Source organism: Mirounga angustirostris, unplaced genomic scaffold (genome assembly GCF_029215605.1).
Source record: "Mirounga angustirostris isolate CCGP_5_RB_7025 unplaced genomic scaffold, mMirAng1.0.hap1 SCAF_17, whole genome shotgun sequence".
In the NCBI taxonomy this organism is placed as follows: domain Eukaryota; kingdom Metazoa; phylum Chordata; class Mammalia; order Carnivora; family Phocidae; genus Mirounga; species Mirounga angustirostris.
Genome location: NW_026991725.1, coordinates 31,239,002 through 31,266,418, shown reverse-complemented (window position 1 = coordinate 31,266,418; position 27,417 = coordinate 31,239,002). Strand labels below are relative to the sequence as shown.

At 38.9% G+C, this 27,417-nt stretch overlaps 1 protein-coding gene and 1 non-coding gene across 13 annotated transcripts in view; one reads left to right on the top strand and one right to left on the bottom strand.

Annotated features, from left to right (window-relative positions):
- TLK2 (tousled like kinase 2) overlaps nt 1–27,417 on the bottom strand; it is a 123,093-nt gene that overhangs the window by 74,650 nt on the left and 21,026 nt on the right. The window lies entirely within an intron of this gene.
- Nucleotides 20,356–20,464, top strand: LOC123854855 (U6 spliceosomal RNA). Its single transcript, XR_006793405.1, has one exon. It is a non-coding gene; the product is annotated as a U6 spliceosomal RNA (small nuclear RNA).

Here is a 27,417-nt window from a genome sequence, read left to right as displayed (position 1 = left end):
TATTGTTGAAAACAATAGAGCAATCTGGGCAATTAGCGGAATTTAACAGCTGGGTTGGTCAGGGAAAGAAAGCCCTATTAGTACCAGCCATCCTACCAGCCATCCCAGGGTGACTACAGACTTAAAGCTGTGTCTCCCTTAAAGCCACCACCAGAGGCTTGATGCTGGAGGAATGGAAAGAAAGAACAGCTTCACTAAAATAATCCAGTCACTAAACAAATAAACAAGCAAATAGCAGTAACAAGTCCCAAGACTGCGATGAAAAATCAGTATCCAGAGTTGGTACAATATATTATCTAAAATGACCAGTTTCCAACAAAAAATCATGAGGCGTGCAAAGAAATAGAAATGTATGACCCACATACCAGGAAAAAGAAAAAAGCAGGCAAAAGAAACTGCCTGAGAGTGACCAGAGGTTGAATTTAACAGAAAAATATTTCAAAATAGCCATTATAAACATGTTCACAGAGCCAAAGGAAACCATAATTAAAGCAGTAAGAAAGGTGTGAATGACAATGTTGCATCAAATAGAGAATATCAATAGAAAGACAGAAATCATATATATTTTATTTATTTTTATTTTTTTAAAGATTTTATTTATTTATTTATTTATTTGAGAGAGAGAATGACACAGAGAGAGAGAGAGAGCATGAGAGGGGGGAGGGTCAGAGGCAGAAGCAGACTCCCTGCCAAGCAGGGAGCCCGGGACTCCAGGATCATGACCCGAGCCGAAGGCAGTCGCTTAACCAACTGAGCCACCCAGGCGCCCCAGAAATCATATATATTTTAAAAAAGGAATTCTGGAGTTGAAAACCACAATAACCTAAATAAAAAATGGGGGCGCCTGGGTGGTGCAGTCGGTTGGGCGTTTGCCTCTTTGTTTTAGCTCAAGTTGTGATCTCAGGAACCTGCGATCAAGCCCTGTATTGGGATCCTGGGATCGAGCCAGTTTACTTGGGATTCTCTCTCCCTTTCCCTCTGCCCCTCCCGCTCATGGGCACATGCGGACATTCTCTCTCTCTCTCTCAAATAAATAAATTAATTAATTAAAAAAAAATGCGCTAGAGAGGCTCAAGAGTAGAAGTGAAGTTGTCAGAAGAAATAATTAGCAAATCTGAAGACAGACCAGTAGAAATTATGCAAGCTGAAAACCAGAGAGAAAATGGAAGAAAAAATAAACAGCTTCAGAGAAAATGTGGGAAACTGTTAAGTACATCACCATGCACATAACTGGGGTACCAGAGAGAGGAGAGCAGGAAAAAAAAATATTCAAAGAAATAATGGCTGAAATCTTCTCAAATTTATTCAAAGCAATAACTTACTCATCCAGGAAGCTTAATGAATTCCAAGCAGGATATACACAAAGAGACCCACAAACAGACACATCACAGGAAAACTGCTCAAAGGCAAAAAGACAGGAGAAAATCTTGAATTTTTTTTTTTTAAGATTTTATTTATTTATTTGAGAGAGAATGAGAGACAGAGAGCATGAGAGGGAGGAGGGTCAGAGGGAGAAGCAGACTCCCCGCTGAGCAGGGAGCCCGACACGGGACTCGATCCCGGGACTCCAGGATCATGGCCTGAGCCGAAGGCAGTCGCTTAACCAACTGAGCCACCCAGGCGCCCAGGAGAAAATCTTGAAAGCAGAAATATAACGCATCACTTACAAGGGAATCCCAATAAGATTAACAGCTGACTTCTGAGCAAAAATAATTTAAAAATGGGCAAAAGATCTGAACAGACATTTCTTCAAAGACTATATACACAAATGGTCAATAAGCACATGAAAAGAAGTTCAACATCATTAGCTAATGGGGAAATACAAATCAGAACCAACATGAGACACCACTTCACACCTACTAGGATGGCTATATAAACAAAGACAGAAGAACATGCTGGCAATGAGCACTGAGAAATGTACAGAATTGCTTAATCATTATATACCTGAAACCAATATAACACTGTGTTAATTATACCTGATTTTTTAAAAAAGTGATGGCAAGAAAGTGGAGAAATCGGAACCCTCATATAATGCTGACGAGAACATAAAATGGTGCAGTTGCTTTCAAAAACAAGCAGTTCCTCAAACAATTACACACAATTAGTATATGACCCAGAACACTACTCCTTGGTATATAATGTAGAAAAATGAATATACACAAAAACTTGGACACAATAATGTATAGCAGCATTATTCACAAAAGTCAAAAGGTAGAAACAACCCAAATATCCAAATGATAAATGGATAAACAAAATGTGGTATATTCATACAATGGAATATTACTTGGCCATAAAAAAGAATCAAGCATTGATACATGCTACAGTACAGATGAAGCTTGAAAACATTTGCTAAGTAAAAAAGTCACAACAGAGCACATATCAAATGATTCCATTCATATGAAAATCTAGACTAGGGAAAGCTAAGACAAAGTCAATTAGTGGTTGCTTAGGGTTGGGTGGGGGGAGAGGGGGAATGGGGGTGACAGCTAAAGAATATTGGGGGTTTTTTTGAGGTGATAAAAAATGTTCTATAACTGTGCTGATGGTTGTATGTATCCATGAATATACTAAAAAAAAAAACAATGAACTGCACATTTTTAAAGGGGTAAATTGCACAGTAAACGAACTATATCTCAATAAAGCTGTTAAAAAAGTTACTAGGCTGGGGCGCCTGGGTGGCTCAGTTGGTTAAGCGACTGCCTTCGGCTCAGGTCATGATCCTGGAGTCCCTGGATCGAGTCCCGCATCGGGCTCCCTGCTCGGCGGGGAGTCTGCTTCTCCCTCTGACCCTTCCCCCTCTCATGTGCTCTCTCTCATTCTCTCTCTCTCAAATAAATAAATAAAATCTTAAAAAAAAAAAAAGTTAGTAGGCTTAGTTCAGAAACACTTTGCATTCCTACTAGTGTGTATTAAGTATTCCTTTCACCATATTCTTAAAGCACTACTTTTAAAGTATAATTAACACACAGTAACAGAGAGCTTCATAGTGAGATACTTGTGAAGCTGCAAAGAAAAATAATAAAGTGAGGGGCACCTGGGTGGCTCAGTTGGTTAAGCATCTGCCTTCGGCTCAGGTCATGATCTCAGGGTCCTGGGATTAAGCCCCGCATCTGGCTCCCTGCTTAGTGGGGAGCCTGCTTCTCCCTCTCCCTCTGCCACTTCCCCTGCTTGTGCTCTCTGCCAAATAAATAAAATCTTTTTAAAAAAAGAAAAAAGAAAATTAATAAAGTGAAACTAGGGAGAAGAAATCATGTGATTCCCAGTGATGACTCAACAAAAGTCTTAATCCTATAATGATACAGAGTTCCACAATGTTTTGAATGAGAAAAGTTTTATTTGCATAAGAATTCTACAATAATTTAAATTGAATATTCCTATGCCCAAATTTTAAAAATATTCTGTTCATGAATTACCTTTATTGTAACCATTATGAACCATTTTTCCCCTTGGATAGTAATAAAACCATATACTATATTTTAACCCTACAAACAAGACAGAACTGAAGAACCTAGTGTTTTACTCACAATTACTGATCATGAAAAACTATAAAGTGCCCATAACAGCGATGGACACTGTATTATCTGAAATGTCACAAAAGAGGCCCGAGGATCCTTATGGTTCCTTGGGTATGTCTGTCTAACCGAAAGAAAAAAGGATTAAGAATTACTGAGTCAGGGGCGCCTGGGTGGCTCAGATGGTTAAGCGTCTGCCTTCGGCTCAGGTCATGATCTCAGGGTCCTGGGATCGAGTCCCGCATCGAGCTCCCTGCTCCTTGGGAGCCTGCTTCTCCCTCTGCCCCTCTCTCTCTCTCTCTGTCTCTCATGAATAAATAAATAAAATCTAAAAAACAAAAAAAAAAAAAAAAAAAGAATTACTGAGTCCTCCCTTTTACTGTCCTTTTCTGAAGCACAGCATCCCAAATTATCATAAAATCTTTAGATTAAATTTAATTAGCAGGGATAAATGACAAATATTCCCTGTTCTAAAACAGCTTACTGTCTAGTAAGAAAGCTAACCAAAAGGTTTTAGGCAAACTGAATGTTATCTTTCAAAAATGTCACTCTCACTAAAAAACAAACAAAAATGGCAGGGGAAACTCAACTAAGTTAAAAGAGGATAAAGGTATGTCTAAATTAAAATGAATGACCTTTGATTTGACCCTGAATATCAAAACAAGGCAAAACCAAACAGCTATAAAGGACATTACTGGGACAAAGGCAGAAACTGAATATGGACTATATATTAATCAAATGCTTTTACAAACTGGTCTATTAGTATCAGTTCCTCAATGGTTAATTTTCCCATTTGATGTATCTTTGTAATAAGGTGCTTTTTTTTTTTTTTAAAGATTTTATTTATTTGTGAGAGAGAGAATGAGAGACAGAGAGCATGAGAGGGAGGAGGGTCAGAGGGAGAAGCAGACTCCCTGCTGAGCAGGGAGCCCGACGCGGGACTCGATCCCGGGACTCCAGGATCATGACCTGAGCCGAAGGCAGTCGCTTAACCAACTGAGCCACCCAGGCGCTCCTGTAATAAGGTGCTTTGTCAGTAAACTTACAAAGCATGAGTTCATGCTCAGCTTTGGGAGAGTCTTCCACATTTCAGGGGTTAAGGAGCAGTCCCAAAAGCAGTTTAATGTCTGCCTCTGCCAGTGGCCTATAACATTCATTAGTTCCCAAAACATTTATACATTAGTTGCCTTACCCAAGATTTCCACACAAGGTTGAAGTTTTCCATTTCTTGCAGGTGGCTTTTAAATTTTTTCTCTTTCTTTTTATTTATTTATTTATTTTTTAAGATTTTATTTATTTATTTGACAGAGAGAGAGAGTTAGTGAGAACAGGAACACAAGCAGGAGGAATGGGAGAGGGAGAAGCAGGCCTCCCACCGAACAGGGAGCCTGATGCGGGGCTCGATCCCAGGACCATGACCGGAGCCAAATTCAGACGCTCAACGACTGAGCCACCCAGGCGCCCCTTCTCTTTCTTTTTAAAGTATTCTCTACACCCAATATGGGACTCGAACTCATGACCCTGAGATCAAGAGTCGCATGTTCTACCAAGTGAGCCAGTCAAGCACCCCATTTCCTGCAGGTGGCTTTAACAACAATCCAAATATAAGTGGCTCACTTCTGTCCTACATCCTGGGCCAGTGGGCAGTTTTACCAGTCCTAGTTCATAGGCAAAGTTTACCCCTTCCCAATTCCCAGCTTTACACAGATCCAGTTCAGGCCTTTGGCCTCAATTACCATCCCCAGGGGTAAATTAACCCCAAGGCATAAAAGCTTATGGACCATCAAGTTTAACTCCCATTCCACCACTGTAACATTGTCATATATATGAAGCTATAATAACTGGGACTCAATTTTTCTGATTTTTCTTATACTGCTGACATTCAGGAATTATGTAATTTTCATGTATTTCATTCAGTCACTTCACTGAATTATTATTCTTTCTAATCATCCATTAAGTTTGTTCCTTTTGATTTAGTTGTCTAGATATAAAATCACAGCATTTAAAAATAGTAAGTTTGTATCTTCTTTTCCACAATTTATATATCTTGTTTCACATTTTACTGAACCGAATAAAACAACAGAAATAATAAGCATAAAGAATATTGTTTTGTTCTTTTTCAACATAACTCCGCTAGTGCTTTACACCATTAAAAGCTGTATTAAGACCTCTCTGATAGCCAAAATAATCCTGTAAAAGAACAAAGGTAGAGGTCTCCCACTTTCTGATTTCAAAACTTACTATAAAACTGTAATAATCAAAACAAGATGGCACTGGCATAAAGACAGACATACAGGGGTGCCTGGGTGGCTCAGTCATTAAGCATCTGCCTTCGGCTCAGGTCATGATCCCAGGGTCCTGGGATCGAGCCCCACATCAGGCTCCCTGCTTGGCAGGAAGCCTGCTTCTCCCTCTCCCACTCCCTCCGCTTGTGTTCCCTCTCTCGCTGTGTCTCTCTCTGTCAAATAAATAAATAAAATCTTAAAAAAAAAAAAAACAAAACAGACAGACATACAGACAAATGGAATAAAACTGAAAGCCCCGAAATAAACCCTTGCATATATGGTCAAATGGTTCCCCCTCGGCCAATATTTTCTTTGCGGATTTTTTTTTCACTTTTACTGAGATATAATTGATACACAGCTATGTGTAAATTTAAGGTGTAATGCATAATGACTTGATGTAAGATGATTTTCAACAAGGGTGCCAAGACCATTCAACGGTGAAAGAACAATCTTCTCAACAAATGGTGTTAGGAAAACTGGATATCCACATGCAAAAGAATGAAGTTGGACCTTACCTTATACCACATACAGAAATTAACTCAAAATTGAGGACCCCAAAAGCACAGGCAACACCACCAAAAAATAGACAAATTGGACTATACCAAAATTAAAAACCTCTGTGCATCAAAGAACATGATCAACAGAGTGAAGAGGTAACCCACAGAATGGGAGAAAATATTTGCAAATCATATAGCCTACGATAAGGGGTTAATATCCAGAACAGACAAAGAATTCCTACCAATCAATAAGAACACAACAATGTGATTAAAAACTGGGCAGGGGCACCTGCTGGCTCAGTTGGCAGAGCTTGCTACTCTTGATCTTAGGGTCGTGAGTTCTAGTCCCATGTTGGGGATAGAATTTACTTAAAAAATAAAATAAAGAAAAGGACAAAGGACTTGAATAGACATTTCTCCAAAGATACACAAAAGGGCCAACAAGCACATGAAGAGATGCCACTAATCATTAGGGAAATGCAAATCAAAATTACAACGAAATACCATACCACCATGCACCCATTAGGATGGCTACTATCAAAAAAAAAGGAAAGTAATGAGTGCTAGCAAGGATGTGGATAAATTGGAACCTTTGTGCACTCTTAGTTAGAATGTAAAATGGTAAATTTTAGATGTATTTTACCACAATTAAAACTGTTTTAAAACACTCACTGCATTAGGGCGCCTGGGTGGCTCAGCTGGTTAAGTGTCTGATTCTTGGTTTCAGCCCAGCTCATGATCTCAGGGTTGTGGGATCGAGCACAGAGCCTGCATGAAGATTCTCTCCCCCTCTGCCCTTACCCCAGCTCATGTGCATGTGGACTCACGGTTCTCTCTCTAATAAATAAATAAATATTTTTTTAAAACCGTATTGTTTTTTAAATTAGAAAGCTGGGATGGTTACTGAGTTTATCCAAATGCTTTTTTAAGAGTTATTACTTATTTGCCCTTGTAAGAATAGTAATAGCCAACACTTACACAGCTCTCGTAGGGGCTGGGCATTCTATATTAGCACATTTAATTCTCATGACTGATAAAAACAGACCCACACAAATATGCCTAACAAATTTTTGACAAAAGCACAAAAACAATTTGATAGACTTTTCAACAAACTGGTGCTGGAGCAATCAGCCATACACAGACAAAAATATGAACCTCAACTTAAACCTCATAACTTATTTAAAAAATTAACTCAAACGGGATCAAGAACTTAAATGTAGGGCCATGTGGGTGGCTCAGTCAGTTAAGCATCTGCCTTTGGCTCAGGTCATGATCCCAGGGCCCTGGGATCGAGTCTCACATCAGGCTCCCTGCTCTGCAGTTGGTTAAGCCTCTGCAGGGAGCCTGCTTCTCCCTCTCCCGCTCCCTCTGCTTGTGTTCCCTCTCTCACTGTGGCTCTCTCTGTCAAGTAAATAAATAAAATCTTAAAAACAAATAAAAATAAATAAACTTAAAAAAAAGAACTTATATGTAAAACAAAATCATAAAATGTTTAGGGAAAAAAATGGGAGAAAATCTTCACAACACAGGACTAGGTGAAAAGGTCTTAGACTTGACACCAAAATCTCGATCTATAAAAGGAAAAGTTAATATATGAAGCCTCCTCAAAATGAAAAACTTTTACGCAGCAAAAGACCTTGTAGGACAAAGAGAAAAATCATAGACTAAAAGAAAGTATTTCCTGACCACATATCAGGCAAAGGGCTTAAAATTAGACTATATAAAAAACTCAAAACTCAATAAATTTTTAATCCAATTAGAAAACGGGCAAAAGACATGAACAGCCATTTCACTGACAAACATATAAAGGTGGGCTAATAAGCATGAGAAAGATGTTCAACATCATTAGCCACTAGGGATATACAAATTCAAACCACAATTAAATTTTTTATACACCTATCAGAATACTAAAATAAAATATAGTGACAAGACTAAATGCTGGCAAGTATACAGAAAAACTGAATCACTCATACACTGCTGGTGAGAATGTAAAAAGGTACAGTCAATTGGAAAATTATTTGCCAGTTTCTTTTAAAATAAAAAATGTACTAAAACATAAAATGTACATATCATATCCCAGGAACTGTATACTACTGGACATTTGTTCCAGAGAAATAATGTTGATGTAAAAGCCTGTACACAAATGTTCATAATGATTTTATTCTTAATAGCCAAAACCTCAAAATCTATAAAGAACTCATCAAACTCAACACCCCAAAACCAAATAATCCGTTAAGAAATGGGCAGGAGGGGAGAAGATATTTGCAAATGACATATTAGATAAAGGGTTAGTAACCAAATCTACAAAGAACTTACAAAACCAACACCCGTGATAACCAAAACCTGGAAAGAAATCAAATGCCCTTCAATGGGTAAATGGTTAAACAGTTGTGGTATATCCACACCATGGAATACTACTCAGCAATAAAAAGGAATGAACTATTTGTACATGCAACAACTTAGATGGACTTCAAGGAAATTATGCCAAGTAAAAAAAAGCCAATCCCTCTGGGGCACCTGGGTGGCTCAGTTGGTTAAGCGTCTGCCTTTGGCTAAGGTCACGGTCCCAGGGTCCTGGCATTGAGCCCCATGTTGGGCTCCCTGCTCAGTAGAGGAGTCTGCTTCTCCCTCTCCTTCCCCCACTCATGTTCTCTCTTGCTCGCTCTCTCAAATAAATAAAATCTTAAAAAAACCCCGATCTCCAAAGAATATATACTTTATGATTCCATTTTTATATTTTATATTATACATATACATATATGTACTTCCTGAAATAATGAATTTATAGGGATGGAAACAGATTAGTGGTTGTCAGGAGTTAGGATTTCAAGGAAGAGTAGGTAGAGGTGAATACAAAGGAGTGGCAAGAGAGCCTTGTGATGGAACAGTTCTGCACCTTGGTTACAAGAAACTACACAAATGATAAAAGTATATATATGTGCACATTCACATACACAAATGGTGGGTGTATCATGTGAAATCTGAATGAGTTGTGTGGATTTTACCAATGTCAATTTCCTGGTTTTGGTACCGTACCATAATTATGCAAGATGGTTACACTGGCGGAAGAAGAATACATGAAACCTCCCTGTACGATTTTTGCAATTCCCTTTGTATCTGTAATTATTTTGAAATAAAAAGTTTTTATGAGTTTTTATTTTTTATGTATTATTTACTTGCTATAGTTAAGTAATAATGATAAACGATACTTAGCTAACAACTGCTACATAGGCAAAGCATTCTATAGCACATTTAATCCTGGTAACAACCTGTTATGGGCTCAACTGTGTCCACCTCAAATTTCTGTTGAAGCCCTAACCCCCAGTACATCAGAATGTATTTGGAGAATAGGGCCTTTAAAGAAGTAATTAGGTGAAAATAGGATTGTTAGGGTGGGCCCTAATCCAATATAACTGATAGGACACAGAGACACCAGACATGCAAACACACTGAGGAAAGCTCATATTGAGAACACAGTGAAAAGGTGGCCATCTGTAAGCCAAGGAGGGAAAGTCTCAAAAAAAAAAAAAAAAAAAAAACCCAGCCCAGCTAAAACCTTGATCTTGGACTTCTAGCCTCCAGAATAGTGAAAAATAATTTTCTGTTTTTTAAACCACCCAGTCCATTAGGGCAGCCCTAGCAAACTAATGCACAACCTTGTAAGATTGCTGCTATAATTACTCTTATTTAGAGATGAAAAAACTGTAAGAAAACTTAGTGAATTCCCCAATATCACACAGCTGGTAAGAAGCAGAGACAGGAGGGGCGCCTGGGTGGCTCAGTCGGTTAAGCGTCTGCCTTCGGCTCAGGTCATGATCCCAGGGTCCCGGGATCGAGTCCCGCATCGGGCTCCCTGCTCGGCGGGGGTCTGCTTCTCCCTCTGACCCTTCCCCCTCTCATGTGCTCTCTCTCTCTCATTCTCTCTCTCAAATAAATAAAATCTTTAAAAAAAAAAAAAAAGGAATTATCTCCTAGCCATGTGCTAGTAGTTTTATTTGAATTTAAACATCTATATATTTATAAATGAGATTAGGCGATACTTTTAATTCCTCATATTTGTCAGATTTTGCTACTGGAGTTTATTACTTCTATGTTATTATTTAACATGAAAACTAGGATAGGATAGGATAGGATAGAATAGGATAGACCACCAATAACTAGGTAGTGGATTTTTGCCCTACTTCAAAGAATAAGACAGGGAGGAAAAAATCATTTTATAATCTTGATTTTTCCTTGGTTATAGGAATCTATCCTTATTTTTTTTTGAAGATTTTATTTATTTATTTGACAGAAAGAGAGAGAGAGCACAAGTAGGCAGAGAGGCAGGCAGAGGGAGCGGGAGAAGCAGGCTCTCTGCTGAGCAGGGAACCCGATGCGGAGCTCGATCCCAGGACCCCAGGATCATGACCTGAACCGAAGGCAGCCGCTTAACCAACTGAGCCACCCAGGCGCCCCGGAATCTATCCTGATTTTTACATCTTATTTTGTCAACATGAATTCCTACTCTGAATGAAATTATTTACTCTGCTGAGACTTTCATATTAATAGGATATAACGCATCCATTTCCAGTTTTTTCACTTTGTAGGTCCTCACTTAGTAGGTATCTTTTGTTATACCCAATTTTTTCCCATAATTTTTCCTGCTGTTCCCCAATTTTCCAACTCTGGATTAATTCCTAGTCTTCTGTTTTGGAATATATTTTATTTTGTTCTCTGTTTCTTTTTTAAAATTTTTCTGAAGCCTTAAATTCTAACGGTAAACTCATACTCTTGTATGTTAAGTATGTTTTCATCCACATTAGGTTAACTTTAATAACTACATCATATTTCTCACTTATTTTCTAAGTAAAACAGTCTGTCACTTGATATTTGATATACAATAGCTGAGAAGAACACTTACTAACATCCAAGTCACTGGGGAGGGAAAACTGTCCAAAGAGTCATCTCAGGCTCAAAGAGAAGCTAGAAATAATTTTTTTTTAAAATTAATTTATTTGACACAGACACAGCGAGAGAGGGAACACAAGCAGGGGGAGTGGGAGAGGGAGAAGCAGGCTCTCCACTGAGCCTCCCGATGCGGGGCTCGATCCCAGGACCCTGGGATCATGACCTGAGCCGAAGGCAGACGCTTAACAACTGAGCCACCGAGGCACCCCTAGAAATAATTTTTTTTAACAATGTATAATAATAAGACTCCTTAGCAAAAGCCCCATTTTCTATGCCAACATTTAAACTATTTACCCCTGTGCCCTGCTACTAATCCTTTTTTCAAAGTAAAAAACCAAATGGAAGTTTTAAAAAATAGACAATTTTCTTGTTTTAAAAGAAGTATGGTTTCCAAAAACAAAATAAAACTCATTTCTAATATACTTAAAAATGTACTTTTGGGGGGGCTTAAAAAATAGTTACAAGCCTAAAAAAAACTTCGTTTTTAAATTATAAAACCATGAAAATTGAGATTAAGATACAAATGTTGACAACCAGCTTTTAGCACATGAATAAAGCCCATGTAAACTAAGAAAAACTTGTAGAAGTAGGGACCAAAGGTTAATCTTTTCACTCCAGTAAAAATTTAAAATGTCAACATTTGTTGAGTTTCTAAAGTTCTCATTTCCTCCTTGGACTAAACTGGCATGTTAAAAGGAATTAGGAATTGAGAACAGCAGACAAAAGTTAAACTTCATTAACTATAGAGGAACACAGCTGATGAAAGGGTCAAACTACCTGAGGTAGTAAAGATAATCCATTAAAGGCTATACCTAATGGAAATTAAAACTAAGGGTCTCCAAAGGGGAACCCTCTTACATGGTTGGTGGGAATGCAAACTGGTGAGCCACTCTGGAAATTCCTCAGAAAGTCAGAAATGGAACTACCCTACCACGTAGCAGTTGCACTACTAGGTATTTACCCAAAGGATACAAAAATACAGATTCGGGGGCGCCTGGGTGGCTCAGTCGTTAAGCATCTGCCTTCGGTTCAGGTCATGATCCCAGGGTCCTGGGATCGAGCCCCGCATCGGGCTTCCTGCTCCGCGTGAAGCCTGCTTCTCCCTCTCCCACTCCCCCTGCTTGCGTTCCCTCTCTTGCTGTGTCTCTGTCAAATAAATAAAATCTTTAAAAACAAAACAAAACAAAAACAAAAATACAGATTCGAAGGGGTACATGCACCCCAATGTTTTTAGTAGCATTATCAACAATAGCCAAAGTATGTAAAGAACCCAAGTGTCCATCAACTGATGAATGGATAAAGAAGATGTGTGTGTGTGTAGACACACACACATACACACACAATACTACTCAGCCATCAAAAAGAATGAAATCTTGCCATTTGCAACTATGTGGATGGAACTAGAGTGTATTATGTATTATGCTAAGTGAAGTAAGTCAGAGAAAGACAAATACCATATGATTTCACTCATGTGGAATTTAAGAAACAAAACAGGTGAACACAGGGGAAGGGAAAGAAAAATAAAATTAACAGAGGGAGGCAAACCATAAGAGACTTTTTAAAAAAGATTTTATTTATTTATTTGACAGAGAGAGAGCACAAGCAGGGAGAGTAGGAGGGAGTTGGAGAAGCAGGCTCCCCACTGGGCAGGGAGCCAGACACAAGGCTTGATCCCAGGACCCCAGGATCATGACCCGAGCTGAAGTCAGACGCTTAACCGACTAAGCCACCCAGGGGCCCCATAAGAGACTCTCAACCACAGGGAACAAGTTGAGGGTTATTGGAAGATGGTGGGGGCAGGGGGAGGGGGATGGGCTAAAAGAGTGATGGGCATTAAGGAGTACACTTGTTGCAATGAGCACTGGGTGTTATATGTAAGTGACGAATCACTAAATTCTACTCCTGAAACCAATACTACACTATATATTAACTAATCTGAATTTAAATAAAAACTTGGAAGGAAAAAATAAAAACTAAGGGTCTCCTTACTTTTTTCTAGTCATTAGTAGCACCACCTTTTCATACCATAGCAGAGTCAAGGCAGCAATTTGAACAGCCAGACTCCCAGAGACCTCGGGCACTGACTAGTTGATCAGTGTTCCTAGCAGTTAAATAGATGGGAAGTCTGCTAAATTCTTACCTGATCGGTATAAGCAGGAGAGTCTAAGTCAAGTGAACAAAAGCATAACTTCAATCATTAAAAACACAGAGCCAGGGCCCCTAAATCAATCCCAATATTTGAGTCACTTTATAGACCCAGAACCAGTGAATGAAGGGGTCTCCCTTGAGGAAGGATCCCACTATACCACCACAACTTCACACCTTAATCTTTCTCCCCGAAAGCTTTCCCCAAAAGGACTACCACTGCCATTTACCAAGGTGATTCTGCATGGGGGAAAATGAAATAATCGAAAGACTCTTTGAGCATTACGAGACACTGGCTCTGTCTCTGAACAGACACTAATTCCAGAAAACCCAAAACATCACTGTGGTCCACCAGTCAGAAGAGGGGCTTATAGATGTCAGCTGATCAGTGGAATCTTAGTTCAGGTCCACCTAACAGTGGGTCATGAACACTGATATGGTTATTTCCCCAGGTTGAGAATACATAATTAGAATAAACATACTCAGCAACTGGCAGAATCCCATTACTTCCAGAATGTTCCCAATTTAGCAGGGAGCACCGTACCCTTTTAACTTATAAAATTATCTTCAGCAACACTCTCAAGAAAAATTTTTTAAAGAACAAAATCAATTTCATGTATTTAAAAACTGGCGGCACCATTTCAATCTATTCCAATATAACTTTTATAACTATAAGCCGAGGAAACTGAGGTAGCTCCTTTACTATAATAATCAATCTCAATTCCAAGTGAAGCTATCTAATCTAGAAAACCAGAAAAAAATGTTCAAGTGAATCAACTGGCTTAACTCTAATAATAACTGTAGCAAACATACTTGGGTAGCATAAGTACAATGACGTTCATTTTTTACTTCCATTTAATTATGACCAAAGTGGGGTGATTTTATTGTATAGCCGAAACTAATATAATGTTGTATGTCAATTACAACTCATTAAAAAAAGCCTTCATTAAGCGTACACTTATGATGAACACTGAGTAATATACAGAACTGTTGAATCACTAATTGTACACCTGAAATTAATATAACACTATGTTAACTATATTGTGGAATTAAAAACTTAATAAAAAAAACAACCTCCTCCCAAATGAAAAATCAGATTAACTGAAATTTATAGTGAATATACGAGGTCAAAACAACAAAGGCAGCCTTTAACCCCCCCAAAAAAGTTATTTTAAATAATAACTATGTTTTAGTAAGGAAACAAAAATATTACAATACACTGTCAAGAAAATCCTTAATTAATATTAATGATTTTTAGTAATATTTAGTCATGCCAAATCCTTATCATGTAATTTAATAATATCCATTTCCAGACAACAAGCAAGCTCAACAGTAAGAAGAAAAACAAAAAATCCTTTAACTGTCTTCTCTCCTGGAAACCTCCTTATAAAAGTCTGCACAATTCACTCCAGATCTGATGCATATAACAAAAAGAAAAAAAAAACAGATAACGTGTCAGCAAGGATATCTCTCATGCACTGCTGGTGGGGATATAAAATGGTGCAGCCACAATGGAAAAGTCTGGCAGCTCTTAAATTGGTTAAATTAATAACTGAAAAAAAAGATCCTTAAAGTTTTACATTAGCTCCAGCCTTTAACAGAGTATCTCTTAACCATAAGATCCTGCAATTCCACCCCTAGGAATACAGCCAAGAGAAATGAAAACATATGTGCACCCAGAAATACATACATGAATATTCACAGCATCATTATTCACAATAGCCAAAAAATGGGAAAAAACCCAAATGTCCATCAAACTGAAGAATGGGTAAAAAAAAAAAAAATACATGGCATACCCATACAGTGAAGTATTATTTGGCAATAAAAAGACAAATTACTGATACATGCTATAACATGAATGAACCTTGGAAATGGAAAATGATGCTAAATGAAAGAAGCCACTCACAAAGGGCCACATACTGTATGATTCCATTTACGTGAAATGCTCAGAATATGCAGAGACAAAAAATGGACTGGTGGTTGACTAGATTTTAGAGGGATGGGGGTTTTGAGGGTGACATCTAAGGCATAAAGGTTTCTCTTCGAGGTGATAAAATGTTCTAAAACTGATTGTGGTAATGGTTGCACAATTTTGTAAATATACTGACCCACTGAATTGTACGCTTTATTTTTATTTTTTATTTTTTTAATATTTTCTTTATTTATTTGAAAGAGAGAGAAAGAGAGCACATGAGCAGAGGGAGAAGCAGGCTCCCCGCTGAGCAGGGAGCCCGATTCGGGAGGACTTGATCCCAGGATCCTGAGATCACAACCTGAGCCGAAGGCAGACGTTTACCGACTGAGCCACCCAGGCACCCTGAATTGTACACTTTAACTGATGAAGTGTATGTTGTGTGAATCGTATCTCTATAAGGATGTTAAAAAAAAAAAAAAAAGATCCAGTGCAATTCTGCTAGATACAGGAAGTACTTACAACCATGGGAGGTACCGCAACTATGGTAGACAGAGAAGAGCATCAAACATAATCCTGCCCTCCAGAGCTTCCTGATCATCTATGGAAAGGATTAGGTTTTCTCCCTCTAATTTTCAAATCCTTTATCTCATTTCATATATTTTTAAATTTTTTAAAAAGATTTATTTATTTATTCCAGAGAGAGAGGGCACGGGCAAGCAGGGGCAGGGGCAGAGGGAGAGAGACTCTTTGCAAGCAGACTCCCCACTCAATCTAATGACTGTGAGATCACGACCTGACCTGAGCAGAAACCAAGAGTCAGACACCGAACCCACTGAGCCACCCAGGTGCCCCTATTTTTTTTTTTTAAGTAGGCTCCATGCCCAGTGTGGGGCTTGAACTCGTGACCCTGAGATCAAGAGTCCCATGCTCCACTGGCTGAACCAGCCAGACGCCCCCTCATATTTCTTTAAATAAGGGACAAAGCACTGTCCTAACATATGTGTTTATAGGATGATTGTTTAAAGAACATGTAGCCACACCTAAATGGTAGATCTCAAAATCACCTGTTGCATGAAAAATAAACAAGTTGCAGAACAATAATAGTATGATTCAATTTCTGTAAAAATGACACACAAAAATCAGTAATGTTTTCTATGCATAAATATATATGCAAGTGGATAAATATAGTATTTAAAAAAATCTAGATAGATACATCTCAAACTTCTCAGAGCAATCACAGTTCTCATTATTACAAAAGTATGCATGCATTCCTTATATAACTAAAAATTAATCATTAAAAAACTAAATATAAGGGAAAGGAATATGACTTCAACATATGTAGAAGCAACAATCATATGGACTACTATGTATTTCATTATAAAGCTTGCAATTTAGCTTCAGCCTTTCTCCTTATGCTTGGAAAATCCTTTATAGATTAAAAACTACAAGTTCAGGGGCGCCTGGGTGGCTCAGTCGTTAAGCGTCTGCCTTCGGCTCAGGTCATGATCCCAGGGTCCTGGGATCGAGCCCCGCATCCGGCTCCCTGCTCAGCGGGAAGCCTGCTTCTCCCTCTCCCACTCCCCCTGCTTGTGTTCCCTCTCTTGCTGTGTCTCTGTCAAAGAAATGAATAAATCTTTAAAAAAAACCAAACAAACAAACTACAAGTTCAGGGGCGCCTGGGTGGCTCAGTCGGTTAAGTGTCTGCCTTCGGCCCAGGTCATGATCCCAGGGTCCTGGGACTGAGTCCCACATCAGGCTTCCTGCTCAGCGGGGAGTCTGCTTGTCCCTCTCCCTCTGCCTGCCCCTCTCCCTCTGCCCGGCTCGTGCTTTCTCTCTCTCTCTCAAATAAATAAAATCTTTAAAAAATTAAGAAATAAAAACTACAAATTCAATATTTAGACAGAAAGGAGAAGTTCTGTAGAAAATCCTGGGGGCACATTCATAGTAAAGACAACACAGAAGAAATGGTCTTAAAAACAAAAATATAAAGATCACTATAATCCAGATTTCAAATATCCAAGAAGTACATAGACCTGAAGAAAGTGTGATCAGTAAGTTTAAGTTCCTGGCTTTTACTGTTTTGAAGAGATCATTAATTAATCTGTAAGAAACAAACCTACTACCATCTCCTAGAGGAAACTATAACAAAATTTCCATTGCAGAGCCCAATATATTGGTATATTGATTGTGGCACAACCTTTAGCAAGTCAACTGCTCTCTCTGAGCCTCAATTTACTCATCTGTAAAAAGCCAGGCAGACCAAAAAGGAAAAAAAAGAAAAAGCCAGGCAGATAACCCTAATGCACCTCTCTGCCCCTTCAAAAGCTAGAATTTAACACAGTAATTTTTTAAGTTTATATAATCCATGACTCTACCTCCTACATATACATCTTAGCCATTCCCAGTTTCTACCTATCTAGTCTGGGAAAAGATAATTCAGAGATTTTCCACTAAGTCGTGGCAATCTCATTTACTCACCCTCCAATTCCAATTCCAAAAATTACACTACTAACCTATCATCAAGATGGTAGGTACATTTGGTATAATCCATGTAAATACTCTTAGCTAGGTCACTGTTACTTAGACCCCTAAAGCACATTATTTCCTAAGGCACATGATGGCTCATGGCTCAGAGTTAAGCACAGCAATTAAAAAACATAAAACTGGTGTCTTGGGGTACACCTGGGTGGCTCATGTGGTTAAGCGTCCAACTCTTGATCTCAGCTCAGGTCTCAATCTCAGGGTCATGAGTTTAAGTCCCGCACTGGGCTCCATACTGGGTGTGGAGCTTACTTAAAACAAAAAAAACAGGGCGGCTCAGTCGTTAAGCGTCTGCCTTCTGCTCAGGTCATGATCCCAGGGTGCTGGGATCGAGCCCCGCATCGGGGTCCCTGCTCCGCGGGGAAGCCTGCTTCTCCCTCTCCCACTCCCCCTGCTTGTGTTCCCTCTCTCGCTGGTCTCTCTCTGTCAAATAAATAAATAAAAACTTTAAAAAAAAAAACAAACTAATGTCTTAACATATCAGCTGTGAGGAGTATCACAAATTACATCCCTGACTTTTTTTTCTGAATGATTTACTGTGATTTACTGTTAAAATAAGGAATTCAAAGTTAGCACTGGAAAAATTAATCTCACTTACTTGCATTTCCTGAATGGGAAAGAATGGGATGGCCCAGGAGCGTGAGCAATAGAAAAATTATTGAGAACAGCTGGTACCAACAGTTTAAAATCAGATAGGGGGGCGCCTGGGTGGCTCAGTCGTTAAGCGTCTGCCTTCGGCTCAGGTCAGGATCCCAGGGTCCTGGGATCGAGCCCCACATCAGGCTCCCTGCTCAGCGGGAAGCCTGCTTCTCCCTCTCCCACTCCCCCTGCTTGTGTTCCCTCTCTCGCTGTGTCTCTCTGTCAAATAAATAAATAAAATCTTTTAAAAAAATTTTAAAAATAAATAAATAAATAAAATCAGATAGGTGTGGGACTGAATCACTGAGTCACTGTATGAAACAAGGCAAATCACTCTATGACATATGAGCTCTGGTCTTCTCAACTGTGATAAAAAAGAAGACCCACCTTAGGGATACTGCAAGGATTAAATAAAATAATACTATATATTGGGGAGGGAGGAAAACAATGCCTGAAATATAGGTGGTACTCGATGAAGATTAGTTATTGCTTTCCCCCTCTCTGGGAGTTCAGGAGGATATTTAAGGTACATCTTTAACATGAAACTTTAGCCAACTAAACCAACCAGTTTTGTGGGGTTTTTTTTCTTCACATTGCTATCAGTTTTGCACAACTTAATGTCTATCCCAGTAGCACTGTAAAAAGGATTCATCGCTAGGACAAAGGTGTACATCCTTTTTATAAATTTTTTTTTAAGATTATTTATTTGGCAGAGAGAGACACAGCTAGAGAGGGAACACAAGCAGGGGAAGTGGGAGAGGGAGTAGCAGGCTTCCCGCCGAGCATGGAGCCAGATGTGGGGCTTGATCCCAGGACCCTGGGATCATGACCTGAGCCGAAGGCAGACACTTAACGCCTGAGCCACCCAGGCGCCCCTCCTTTTTTTAAAATCATGATATGTGTACTCTTTAATCTCTAGTCTCTATTTCCCCCACCTGTTAACCCACCTCCCCTCTGGTAACCATCAGTTTGTTCTCCATAGTTAAGAGTCTGTTTTTTGGTTTATCTCTCTCTCCCTCTTTTTTTCCTTTGCTCATTTGTTCTGTTTCTTAAATTCCACATGAGTGAAAGCATGTGGTATGTGTCTTTCTCTGACTGACTTATTTCGCTTAGCATTATACTCTCTAGCTCCATCCATGTTGTTGCAAATGGCAAGATTTCATTCTTTTTTATGACTGAATTCCATTATATCTATATACCATATCTTCTTTATCCATTCATCTACTGATGGATACTTGGGATACTTCCATAGACTGGCTATTGTAAATAATGCTGCAATAAACACAGGGGTGCATGTATCCCTCTGAATTCATGTTTTGTTATTTTTCAGGTAAATACCCAGTAGTGCAATTCCTGTATCACAGGGTAGTTCTAGTTTTAATTTTTTGAGGAACCTCCATACTCTTTTCCACAATGACCAATTGCATTCCAGTTTTAATCACCCTTTAAACTGTCAAGCCTGTATTACAATAAAATGGTTTGCCTCACACAGAGGTCAGATTATTCAGCAAGTTGCAATATTTCAGATATAACTAAAAGGTAAAGACTTTGAACCATTCACCTAAATTAAAAATGCAGGGTGCCTGCCTGGCTCAGTTGGTGAAGCATATGACTCTTGATCTCGGGGTCATGAGCTCAAGCCCCACATTGGGTGTAGTTTAATTTAGAAATGCTAAACCAGGGGCCCTGGCTGGCTCAGTGAGCAGAACATGCAACTCTTGATTTTGGGGTTGTGAGTTTGAGCCACAGGTTGGGTATCAAGATTACTTAAACAAATGAATGTACTGTAATCCTTTGTACTCCAAAGCCCTCACCAATGAAATGAGAATACAAGGTAACTTCTATTACAAAGAGTTCTAGTGCTCACTTCGGCAGCACATATACTAAAATTGGACATATACTAAAATTGGAACAATACAGAGAAGATTAGCATGGCCTCTGCATAAGGATGACAAGCAAATTCATGAAGTGTTCCATATTTTTACAATCTGAGGGTTGCTGGGGGGTGGGGTGGGTAGAGGGATGGGGTAACTGGATGATGGACATTGGGGAGGGTATGTGTTGTAATGAGCACTGGGTATTATGTAGGACCAATGAATCACAGACCTGTACCCCTGACACAAATAATACATTATATGTTAATTAATTGAATTTAAATTTAAAACATTAAAAAAATAAAAAATAAAGTGGGAAAAAACCACAAGGAATTCTAACAAATACTCTCACTCTTCTGTTCTTGGGGGATGTTTTTATATTACTTGATGCTATGACAAATGGTATTGCTTTTCAAATTTCAACTGCCAACTGTGTATTGTTAGTATACAGAAATACAACAGGTTTTCTTTTTTTTTTTTTTTTTAAAGATTTTTTATTTATTTATCTGAGAGAGAGAATGGGAGACAGAGAGCAGGAGAGGGGGAGGATCAGAGGGAGAAGCAGACTCCCCGCTGAGCAGGGAGTCCGATGCGGGACTCGATCCCGGGACTCCAGGATCATGACCCGAGCCGAAGGCAGTTGCTTAACCAACTGAGCCACCCAGGCACCCCAATACAACAGGTTTTCATAAAATGATCTTGTATCCTAGCTAAACTTAAACTCTAGTAGCTTTTTTTATCAAAATTTGCGGGATGCAGAAGTAGAACTTTCTACATGTGCAATCATGTCATTTATAAGACATCTAAAAAATAAACATAATTTTACTTTTCCTTTCTGTGAGCTTATCCCTTTTATTTGCCTTAATACATCAGCTAGGATCTTCAGAACAAGTTAAACAGAAGTTGTGATATAAATATCTTTGACTTGTTCTGGACATTAAATTGAAAGCATCCAATCTTTACCATTAAGCATGAGGTTCACCCATAGGTTCTTCACAGATGCCTTTTATCAGATTGAGGAAGTTCCCTTTATCAGACTGAGGAAGTTTCCTTCTATTCCTAGTTACCTGAGAGCTTTTACCACAAATTAGTAAACTTTGTTTAAATGCTTTTCATGCATCTGTTACAAGGTCATTTGGCTTTTCTGCTTTATTAATATGGTGAATTACACTGACTTTAATGTTAAATCAACCTTGCAATTGGGATTAAACCAATTAGTCATGATGTATTATCGTGTGTGTGTGCGCGCGTGTGTGTAGATTCAATTTGCTAATAATTTTTAATGATTCTGAGTATATATTCATGAGGGATACTGAGCTATACTTTCTTTTTTCCTCATGTCTTTGCCTGGTTTGATATCAAGATAATGTTGTCCTCGTAAGTTTTCTGAAATTTGTGAAAATTTTGTTACTATTTCTTCCTTAAATGTTCAATAGAATTCACCAATAAAGCCATGTGAGTCTAGACTTTTCTTTGCGGAAAGGCTTTTAACTATAAATCCAATTAAAAAAATAAATACAGGGTTACTCAGATTTGCTATTTCATCCCAGCTTTTTATTTCTCTCCTTCTACTTAGTGTGATCTTTTTCTAGTTTCTAAAGGCAGACTTGGGGTAATTGATTTTAGACCTTCTTTTTTTTTTTTAAGATTTTATTTATTTATTTGACACAGAAAGAGAGGGAAAGCACACATGAGTGGGCGGTAGGGGGCATGGTGGGTAGGAGCAGACTCCCCACTGAGCAGGGAGCCCGATGTGTGGCTCGATCCCAAGACCCTGGGATCATGACCTGAGCCAAAGGCAGAGGCTTAACCAACTGAACCACCCAGGTGCCCTAGAGCTTTCTTTTGAAGCTTTAAGCTTTCCCTCTAAAACACTGCTTTAGCTGCATCCCACAAATTTTGATATACTATGTTTTCATTTTCATTTAGTTCAAAATATTTCTTAATTTCCCTTGTGAATTCCTTTTTTTCCCTTATGAATTCATCTTTGACCTACGTTTATTTAGAAGTATGTTATTTAACTTTCAAATATTCAGCAATTTTCCAGATTTCTTTTTCTTTTTATTTAATTCCATTTTAGTCAAAGGACTCCTTATAATTTAAATCCTTTTAAATTTGTTGAAACACGTTTTATAGCCCAGCATATAGCCCATTTTGATAAATGTTACTTGTGCACTTGAAAGGAATATGGGCATGGTATTCTATAAATGTCAATTAGGTACAGTCCACTGATAGTCATGTCCGCTGATTTTTTTGCTTGCTTGTTCTATCAGTTATTTAAAGAGACTGCTGTAATTTCCAACTACCATTATGGATTTGTCTATTGCTCCTTTCAGCTGTCAGTTTTTGTTTTGCTCTAGCATTGGATGAACACACATTCAGGATTGCTGGGTCTTCCCAATGAATTGATCCTTTTTTCATTATAAAATGTACTTTCTTATCCCTTGTAATATTTTCCTTGTTCTGAAGTCTCCTTTATCTAATACATAGTCACTCCAGCCTTCTCAGTGTTTATATAGTACCTTTTCCCATACTTTTAATTACAAAGATACAGGTTAAAAATAAAGTGAGTTTCTTTTTTTAATTTTTTTTAAAAACATTTTATTTATTTACTTGACAGAGAGAGAAAGCGAGAGAGGGAACACAGCAGGGGAGCGGGAGAGGGAGAAGCAGGCCTCCCGCCGAGGAGAGACCGACGCGGGGCTCGATCCCAGGACCCCGGGATCATGACCCAAGCCAAAGGCAGATGCTCAACTGACTGAGTCATCTAGGTGCCCCCTTTTTTAAAGTTTTTTCATTAACATATAATGTATTGTTTGTTTCAGGGGTACAGGTCTGTGATTCATCAGTCTTACAAAGTTCCCAGCACTCACCATAGTACCTACACTCCCCAATGTCCATCACCCAGCCACCCATCCCTCCAACCCCCCTCCATTCCAGCAACCCTCAGTTTGTGTCCTGAGATTAAGAGGCTCTTATGGTTCGACTCCCTCTCCGGTTTCGTCTTGTTTCATTTTCCCTCCCTTCCCCTATGAGCCTCTGTCTTGTTTCTCAAATTCCTCATATCAGTGAGATCGTATCATACTTGTCTTTCTCTGACTTATTTCACTTAACATAATATCCTCTAGTTCCAACCACATTGTTACAAATGGCAAGATTTCATTTTTTTTGGATAGCTGCATAATATTCCATTGTATATATACACCATATCTTCTTTATCCATTCATCTGTTGATGGACATCTAGGCTCTTTCCATAGTTTGGCTATTGTGAACAGTGCTGCTATAAACACTGGGGTGCATGTGCCCCTTTGGATCACAACATTTGTATCTTTGGGATAAATACCCAGTAGTGCAATTGCTGGGTTGTAAGGTAGCTCTATTTTCAACTTTTTGAGGAACCTCCATACTGTTTTCCAGAGTGGCTGCACCAGCTTGCATTCCCACCAACAGCATAGGAGGGTTCCCCTTTCTCCACATATTCGCCAACATCTGTCGTTCCCTGACTTGTTAATTTTAGCCATTCTGACTGGTGTGAGGTGGTATCTCATTGTGGTTTTGATTTACATTTCCCTGATGCCAAGTGATGTTGAGCACTTTTTCATGTGTCTGTTGGCCATCTGGATGTCTTCTTTGGAAAAATGTCTGTTCATGTCTTCTGCCCACTTCTTGATTGGATTATTTGTTCTTTGGGTGTTGAGTTTCATAAGTTCTTTATAGATTTTGGATACTAGCCCTTTATCTGGTATGTCATTTGCAAATATCTTCTCCCATTCTGTTGGTTGTCTTTTGGTTTTGTGGACTGTTTCTTTTGCTGTGTAAAAGCTTTTTATCTTGATGAAGTCCTAATAGTTCATTTTTGCCCTTGCTTCCCTTGACTTTGGTGACGTTTCTAAGAAGAAGTTGCTGTGGCTGAGGTCAAAGAGGTTGCTGCCTGTGTTCTCCTCAAGGATTTTGATGGATTCCTGTCTCACATTTAGGTCTTTCATCCATTTTCAGCCTATTTTTGTGTGTGGTGTAAGGAAATGGTCCAGTTTCATTCTTCTGCATGTGGCTGTCCATTTGTTGAAGAAACTGCATGTGGCGCAACACCATTTGTTGAAGAGACTGTCTTTTTCCCATTGGACATTCTTTCCTGCTTTGTCGAAGATTAGGTGACCATAAAGTTGAGGGTCCATTTCTGGGCTCTCTACTCTGTTCCACTGACCTATGTGTCTGTTTTTGTGCCAGCAGGATACTGTCTTGATGATTACAGCTTTGTAATAGAGCTTGAAGTCCAGAATTGTGATGCCGACAGCTTTGCTTTTCTTTTTCAACATTCCTCTGGCTATTCGGGGTCTTTTCTGGTTCCATACAAATCTTAGGATTATTTGTTCCATTTCTTTGAAAAAAGTGGATGGTACTTTGATAGGGATTGCATTAAATGTGTAGATTGCTCTAGGTAGCATTGACATCTTCACAATATTTGTTCTTCCAATCCATGAGCATGGAACGTTTTTCCATTTCTTTGTGTCTTCCTCAATTTCTTTCATGAGTATTTTATAGTTTTCTGAGTACAGATCCTTTGTCTCTTTGGTTAGATTTATTCCTAGGTATCTTATGGTTTTGGTTGCAATTGTAAATGGGATCGACTCCTTAATTTCTTTCTTCTGTCTTGTTGGTATATAGAAATGCAACTGATTTCTGTGCATTCATTTTATATCCTGCCACTTTACTGAATTTCTGTATGAGTTCTAGCAGTTTTGGGGTGGAGTCTTTTGGGTTTACCACATAAAGTATCATATCATCTGCAAAGAGTGACAGTTTGACTTCTTCTTTGCCGATTTGGATGCCTTTCATTTCTTTTTGTTGTCTGATTGTTGTGGCTGGGACTTCTAGTACTATGATGAACAACACTGGGGATAGTGGACATCCCTGCTGTGTTCCTGACCTTAGGGGAAAAGCTCTCCGTTTTTGCCCATTGAGAAGAATATTTACTGTGGGTTTTTCATAGATGGCTTTTATGATATTGAGGTATGTACCCTCTATCCCTGAAGACTTTTGATCAAGAAAGGATGCTGTACTTTGTCAAATGCTTTTTCTGCATCTATTGAGAGGATCATATGGTTCTTGTTCTTTCTTTCATTCATGTATTATATCACATTGATTGATTTGCGGATGCTGAACCAACCTTGCAGCCCAGGGATAAATCCCACTTGGTTGTCGTGAATAATCCTTTTAATGTACTGTTGGATCCTACTGGCTAGTATTTTGGTGAGAATTTTTGCATCCATGTTCATCAGGGATATTGGTCTGTAATTCTCCTTTTTGATGGGGTCTTTGTCTGGTTTGGGGATCAAGGTAATGCTGGCCTCATAAAATGAGTTTGGAAGTTTTCCTTCCATTTCTATTTTTTGGAACAGTTTCAGAAGAATATGTATTAATTCTTCTTTAAATGTTTGGTAGAATTCCCCTGGGAAGCCATCTGGCCCTGGGCTTTTGTTTTTGGGAGATTTTTGATGACTGCTTCAATTTCCTTAGTGGTTATAGGTCTGTTCAGGTTTTCTATTTCTTCCTGGTTCAGCTTTGGTAGTTGATACATCTCTCGGAATGCATCCATTTCTTCCAGATTATCTAATTTGCTGGCATACAGTTGCTCATAGTATGTTCTTATAACTTTGTATTTCTTTGGTGTTGGTTGTGATCTCTCCACTTTCTTTTTTTTTTTTAAGATTTTATTTATTTATTTTTTTGTCAGAGAGAGAGAGAGCACAAGCAGGAGGAGCGGCAGGCAGAGCAGGTAGAGGGAGAAGCAGGCTCTCCGCCAAGCAAGGAGCCCGATGTGGGACTCGATCCCAGGATCCTGGGATCATGACCTGAGCCGAAGGCAGACGCTTAACCGACTGAGCCACCTAGGCGTCCCGTGATCTCTCCACTTTCATTCACGATTTTATTTATTTGGGTCCTTTCTCTTTTCTTTCTGATAAGTCTGGACAGGGGTTTATCAATCTTATTAATTCTTTCAAAGAATCAGCTCCTAGTTTCGTTGATCTGTACCACTGTTCTTTTGGTTTTTATTTCATTGATTTCTTCTCTGATCTTTATTATTTCTTTTCTCCTGCTGGGTTTAGGCTTTATTTGCTGTTCTTTCTCCAGCTCCTTTAGGTATAGGGTTAGGTTGTGTATTTGAGACCTTTCCTGTTTCTTGAGAAAGGCTTGTATTGCTATATACTTTCCTCTTAGGACCATCTTTGCTGCATCTCAAAGATTCTGAACAGGTGTGTTTTCATTTTCACTGGTTTCCATGAATTTTTTTAATTCTTCTTTAAGAATTAATAAATTGACCCATTCATTCTTTAGTAGGATGCTTTTTAGCCTCCATGTATTTGAGTTCTTTCCAACTTGCCTCTTGTGATTGAGTTCTAGTTTCAAAGCATTGTGGTCCGAAAGTATGCAGGGAATGATCCCAATCTTTTGGTGCTGGTTGAGACCTGATTTGTGACCCAGGATGTGATCTATCCTGGAGAATGTTCCATGCGCACTCGAGAAGAATGTGTATTCTGGGGCGCCTGGTGGCTCAGTCGTTAAGCGTCTGCCTTCAGCTCAGGTCATGATCCCAGGGTCCTGGGATTGAGGCCCGCATCAGGTTCTCTGCTCCGCAGGAAGCCTGCTTCTCCCTCTCCCACTCCCCCTGCTTGTGTTCCCTCTCTCACTGTGTCTCTCTCTGTCAAATAAATAAAAATCTTAAAAAAAAAAAAAAAGAATGTGTATTCTGTTGCTTTGGGATGGAATGTTCTGAATATATCTGTGAAGTCCATCTGGTCCAGTGTGTCATTTAAAGCCTTTATTTCCTTGTTGATCTTTTGCTTAGATAATCTGTCCATTTGATGGAGGGGCGTGTTAAAGTCGCCTACTATTATTGTATTGTTGTCAATGTGTTCCTTTGATTTTGTTATTAACTGGCTTATATAATTGGCTGCTCCCATGTTAGGGGCATATGTTAGATCTGTTAGATCTTATTGGATAGACCCTTTAAGTATGATGTAGTGTCCTTCCTCATCTCTTATTATAGTCTTTGGTTTAAA